This window comes from Arachis hypogaea, chromosome 10 (assembly GCF_003086295.3).
Source record: "Arachis hypogaea cultivar Tifrunner chromosome 10, arahy.Tifrunner.gnm2.J5K5, whole genome shotgun sequence".
Taxonomy (NCBI): Eukaryota; Viridiplantae; Streptophyta; class Magnoliopsida; order Fabales; family Fabaceae; genus Arachis; species Arachis hypogaea.
This window is the reverse complement of record NC_092045.1, coordinates 37,367,951-37,374,797: the sequence shown is the minus strand read 5'-3', so window position 1 is coordinate 37,374,797 and position 6,847 is coordinate 37,367,951.

Genomic DNA, 6,847 nt, shown 5'->3' with positions numbered 1-6,847 from the left:
TATGCTCTGTCACAGCACGGCTAATCATCTGTCGGTTCTCAATCAGGTTGGAATAGAATCCGTTGATTCTTTTGCGTCTGTCACTAACGCCCAGCCTTCAGGAGTTTGAAGCTCGTCACAGTCATTCAATACCAGAATCCTACTCGGAATACCACAGACAAGGTTAGACTTTCCGGATCCTCATGAATGCCGCCATCTATCTAGCTTATACCACGAAGATTCTGTTGGGGAATCTAAGAGATATGCGTCCGGCCTAAGGTAGAACGGAAGTGGTTGTCAATCACGCGCGTTCATAGGTGAGAATGATGATGAGTGTCACGGATCATCACATTCATCAAGTTAAGTGCAACGTATATCTTGGAATAAGAATAAAAGGGAATTGAATAAAAAGTAATAGTGATTGTATTGAAACTTGAGGTACAGCAGAGCTCCACACCCTTAATCTATGGTGTGCAGAAACTCCACTGTTGAAAATACATAAGTAAAAGGTTCAGGCATGGCCGAATGGCCAGCCCCCTGAATGTGATCAATAGTCTCCTCAGATGAAGAATAAAACAAAACTGAGACAAAAGATGTCTAATACAATAGTAACTTATCCTATTTATACTAGACTAGCTACTAGGGTTTACATGAGTAAGTATTTGATGCATAAATCCACTTCCGGGGCCCACTTGGTGTATGTTTGGGCTGAGCTTGATCTATCCACGAGCTGAGGCTTTTCTTGGAGTTGAACTCCGAGTTATGACGTGTTTTGGGCGTTCAACTCCGGATCATGACGTTTTTCTGGCGTTTAACTCCAGACAGCAGCATGTACTTGGCGTTCAACTCCAAGTTGCGTCGTCAATTTCCGAACAAAGTTTGGACCATTATATATTGCTGGAAAGCTCTGGATGTCTACTTTCCAACGCCGTTGAGAGCGCGCCAATTGGAATTCTGTAGCTCCAGAAAATCCATTTCGAGTGCAGGGAGGTCAGATTCCAACAGCATCAGCAGTCCTTTTGTCAGCCTTTTTCAGAGTTTTGCTCAAGTCCCTCAATTTCAGCCAGAAATTACCTGAAATCACAGAAAAACACACAAACTCATAGTAAAGTCCAGAAATATGAATTTAACATAAAAACTAATGAAAACATCCCTAAAAGTAGCTTGAACTCACTAAAAACTACCTAAAAACAATGCCAAAAAGCGTATAAATTATCCGCTCATCAGAAGCCTACGGTTATTGAAACAAAGGAGGAAGTGGCCCAAGATTTAGGAAATGCGGAACTACCATGTGAATCTCAACAACCTCCGGAGCATATCAAGATTGACGGATATGAGAAGGTTGATCAAGGGATAGATTTAATCATGGATGAGTTTCTATCCACGATTGAATCTCTCCCTATTGGACATGGAGTTAGAATAATAGAAGAGTGTGCACAACCTTCCATACCCTTGGTGAACAATGAAGAAGAGAATGAATCGAAAGCAAGTTACCAAGAGGAACAAGTTGGCATGGTGTATATCGAAATTGAAGAATACGAAGAGGTTGATCAAGAAATGGATTTATTCATCAATGAATTCCTATCCAAAATTAAATCACCTCCCCATTGAGAAAGAAATCAAAATTCTTGAAGACAACACCAAGCTAAAGGACAAATGGGAAAAGGTTGAAAGTAAAGAAACTTGTCAAGAGGTGGAGATATTCAAAGAAGAGCATAAAGAAGTCAACTTTGCATTGTCTAAGTGTGGGGAGGCCCTCCTTCCCAAATCACCATCCAACATAACATTCAAGTGGGTAAAATTCTTATCTTCAAGCTTTACCTTCTCACTTGGATATGGTTTGATTGAAACGGATGGACAACTTAGAGCTCTTTGTGGAATTAAAAGTAAGAACGAGTTGTGTAGTAGTTGGAAATTTGATATTAGGCTCGTTAAGGTCAAAGCTTCAAGGTATAGGAACCATAATTGGAAGAATGCCACTTTATATGGGTCTAGAAGGAAAGCATGGAATGTTAAAGAGAATTCCATTTGTCAACCACCCGGAAAGAAAAATCATGAAATTCAACTTGCGGATGGGTGTGAAGATAAGATATGGGATCCCAGTTCGTTATGTGAAGACCAACTATGGAAACTCATATCTTGGGTGGAACTTTGCCCAAGCTTGATGAAGATGGTTGGAAATTCTGTCAACCAATTGAGAAGCAAAGATCCTTGGAGATTCAAGGATGAGTACAAACATAAGCCACCATGACATTGAGCTTCCCAAATGTCCAACTTAAGGACTTAAACTAAAAGTGCTAGGTGGGAGACACCCCACCATGGTAAACTCTTCCCATTCTCTTTTAGTTTTGTTTAATAAGTGATTTGAGTTGCCATTGTAGGTAGATTTTCATTTCATATTGATTTGTTTGTATAGATTGGTTGTTAGTATATTGTGTTCATTAGTAGTTGAATAAACCTCAATACCAAATTGCATTTTTGTGAATTGTATGATATTTGATTGAATAAAGAGTTGTAAGCATTATAGGAAGCTCTTGGGCATTTTTTTCTGCTTTTTGGGCAATTAAAAAAAAACGCAGGGACGCAAGCGCACGCAGTACGCGCCCGCGCCTATAACGCGGAGGAAGCCCATACATTTTCCAGAGAGTTGGACCACTCCCGCGCCAACTCCAGGCCCCTACCGCGCACATGCCGCGGACGCGCCGATTCGCTGCCGCGACTTCCAGGCCAATGACCCGAGAGTTGTGCCAACTCTGGGCCAACACTATGCCTCCAGCCTACCCTATGCACGCGAGCGCACACTGTACGCGCCCGCGGACATACTTTTCATCCCGTCCACGCTAATGCGCACTTGGCGACCCTGCACCCTTCTTCCTCTTCAACCATCCACGCACACGCGCACGGTGCGCATCTGCGCGGATTCAAAATCTATAACCCTAAGTACGCGAAGTGAGCAGCGCAGTCGTGCACCAACCGTTTCTCTTCTCCTCCAGCATCTCTGCTCCCTTCTTCTCCCTCAACCACTACGAACCACCACCCGCCGGCGACCACCGCCGTCAACCCTCCCTTCTCTCACCATCATCCCCATTCTCTCTCTCCTTCTCACTCGTCCTGCCTCTCTCACTTCCCCTCTCTCACTACCGCGCATCATTGCCACCACTGTGCACCGCCGGCAAACCGGCCACCCTTACCATCACCTTTCTCCCCTCTTCTCACACACCACCCAGTTGCTTCCCTCTCTGCCTCTGCTACTTCGCTGCCCTGCCCCTCTGCTTCCTAGCACCGCCACGATCTTCACCGGCTGCCACCCCTCCTAGGCAGCAGTGCACCACCTCTATCCCTCTCTCGTTCCCCTGTCCACTCCCTAGTTCCCTTACTGCTTTTGCATTCTAGGTTACTGTCCATGCCCCCTGCTCCAACTCTGGTCCCTTTATTTTCTTTTTACATTACTTTGATTTTAGTTCTAGTAGTTAGTAGAATTTAATTTTGATTGTTAGGATAGATAGAGATATCTGCTGTTAGGTAGCTAGGTTATGGATAGAGGATTCTAGGCCTGATTATTGTGCCGTGTCTGTTTACCTAATTGTGCTTATATTGATTGATTGCTGAGTGTATGATCATACTTTACCATGTTGTGTTATTCATACCCTATGATCATGCTACTACTGCCTGGTACATATCTGAGCTTTTATTGATTGCTTGTTGAGTAGTTTAACCATGTCTTGCCATACTGTACCTATTCTGCTGCCATGCTTGCTTGATTTTGTGATCGGTATTTGAGTGATGCTTTTGAGCTCATTTCTTGTTTGTTTTGCTATACGAGAACGTCCAATTTTAAGCCGGAATGCTGCCCAATTTTTGATAAAACTATTTCACTTTCAAATACTAGTCTCGGGATTGAACTTGGCACCTTCAAACTAAGCTTTGCATAACTCACCAAGTTCAATACGCGGGACTTTTGGGCCAATTTTTCTGTTCTTATTTTGATTCCCGCGATTGGCATTAACCAAAGTGAACTTAAGGAGTTGCCTACATTTTTGTTAAAACCATGATATGCAACCTCCTTACATTATGTTCATTCTCTTACAATAGTTGGTATGCTTTGATTGTGCAACTCCTTTTAACTCAACTGAGTTTTCAACCTCTCATAGTTGCACAATTGCACTTTATTGCTTGTAATACCAGCTATTGCGAGTCCATTTTCATGCATTTTGACATTTCTATATTTTCATGCTTGTGAACATGATTATTGCGCACAATTTGCAAACTTCTTTTCATGAAGCTATTCTCCATCATACCACCAATCACCAACTTTATTTTCCTAAACCACTAATCTCTTTAACCCACTAACCTCAGTTTTAATCACCCCTAACTTTTTAACCATTCTTTTAAGGTATAATGTTGAATATGCCTAACCTCTAAAGACTTGTGCCACATTGTTTGAAACATTGAATTCTTGGATTATGCTTCCATTTTCTAGGCTTACTTGCTATCCAAGTTTTCTATTTTAGTTCACCATATGACTATTTGCCATCCATCTTACATCTTGAACATGTTCTTCCTTGCTTCATGCTACTTGCTTAATTGCTTATATTCGATTCTATTCTATTTTTTTTAAGATGTCAGAAAAAAGAAAGGCCATAGAAACTACCTCAAAGAAGAGGAAGCATTCTAAAACTTCCACCCCTTCCCCTTATGCCAACTATGCTAAAAACCCGCTGAATGATGAGGATAAAGAGAATCAGTTACTACTATCCACTGACCCAACCAAATTTTCCAACCTCTACTGTGAGCTTCGCTCCCCTAAGTACCGGAAGACAAATTTGAACATTGAAAAGAGATTGGATTTCTAAATGATGTGAGGCATGCCATAAACGTCCGGATTCTAGAATTGGGCCTGGATTTTGGTTGATAGAGATTTAGGGAAGATCAACACTTCATGGGTAAGAGAGTTCTACTGTAACTTCTTCTGCGCCCCTCTTGATTCGGTTTACCTACGGGGTAAGGAGATCTTGATTACTAAGGCAGCTATTGGGGAGGCATTACTTTGCCGACTTCCCACTGATGGCCCATGCGCCTACCAGCAGGTAGAGACAGTCATTCACTGCATGACCTTTGATTATGATGCGCTTAAGCGCGTGATTGCAACACCAGATGCTCCATGGGTAATGGATTCGGGCAACACGAAGCCCAAAGAGATGCTATTCGCTTATCTGTCTAGAGAGGCCAAGACTTGGCAGATGATATTTGCCCACTATGTCCTACCCACTACTCATTTTTCTGAGATCCCGATGGACATGTTAGTTCTGATTGGCTATTTTATGGAAGGCAAGGAGGTATATTTTCCCTGGTTGATCCGGCAGAGCATGTGGTGAGCACACATTCGTGACCTACTTCCGTTTCCTACACTAGTCACCAGCATGGCTGAGCTAGCCGATGTTTCGTGGCAGGATGATGATGTGACACCACCACCCCCAGATGACGACGACAAGGAGGTTACCATTCCATGGGGTGGCTGGGTGCACGAGAAGCCCCCGACTAGATGCCGTTCTCGGGCTAGAGCGATTATGGAGGCAGCTAGACCTTCGTCCTCCACAGCAGCATCTCTGTCCTCCTCTGCAGCTTCTTCTTCCTCAGCAGCCGCAGTCTATTTGCCACCACCGCCAGCACCTGAGCCGACATACCTACTAGTACAGCGCCTGTTCCGATTCATGGAGCGCGGCAAGCGCCAGCTCATGCGCTGCCTTGACCGGATTGACCAGATGTTTATAGCTCAGGGCCTTGAGTTGCCCCCTCTACCCGAGTCCTCTGGTTCAGATGAGGAGACCCATGAGGAGGAGCCCAGCCATACAGAGGCACCACACCAGACACAGGCTACCCAGGAGACCGAGTAGCATCCTGTGGAGCCTCAGCCTCAGACACAGTAGCCCCAGCCAGAGTCAGCACCGACCGGTGTACCTCTCCCTGACCCTCAGGATTAGCATCGGGGACGATGCTTGATCTTAAGTGTGGTGAGGTCGCCGTTGGCATCATTGGAGGACCGGTGAATATTTTGGCGTATTTCCTAGTTACATCTTCCTAGTTATCTTATGTTGCATCTTATTGTATATATTGTTTGGATATTTTGGACATATTTTGGGTGTTACATACTCTTTTTTGTAGACATTTTGGTTGTTAGATATTTTGGATGTTGGATTTTATATCCTTAGTTAGATTTTTTTCTCTATATAGTTATCTTCTTAGTAGTTTGTAGTTGTGATTAGAAAATATTTTGGAATTGTTAAGACTTAGTCAACCCTTTTACATATGAAATTTGTTTTGATTGGAAATAGAAAGGGTAAACTAAGGAATTTTTGAACTTTTCAATCACAACAATGCTTAGTCAAAATGATAAAATTTTTCCAAGGAATCCATCTAGAGAGTACAACCCAGTTGATTGAAAATTTTTGAAACTTACTTGAATTCATACTTTGTGAAGCATGTATTGAGCTAAGAACATAAGCTTGTGAGACTTGAGCCTATTGATGTGGTTACATTTTATAACCACCTATTTTCCCTTCTTGTGTGCAATTATTCTCTTTCTATGACTGTGATCCTTGGTTTGCTTGATTCTATATGTCCATTTATTCCTTGTATTCATGCATTTATATGATTGAGGCCATTATTTCATTAGTTCACTTAACCAAATAGCCTACCTTTTACCATCCATTGTAACCAAGTTTGAGCCTACGCTTAACCCAATTATTCTTCATTTTAGCACATTACAAGCCCCAAAGCGGAAAAAACAATAAATGTTCTATTTGGATCTTTGATTAGCTTAGGCTAGTGAGAGTGCTTATTTTCAAGTTTAGTGAGGATTGGGAACATT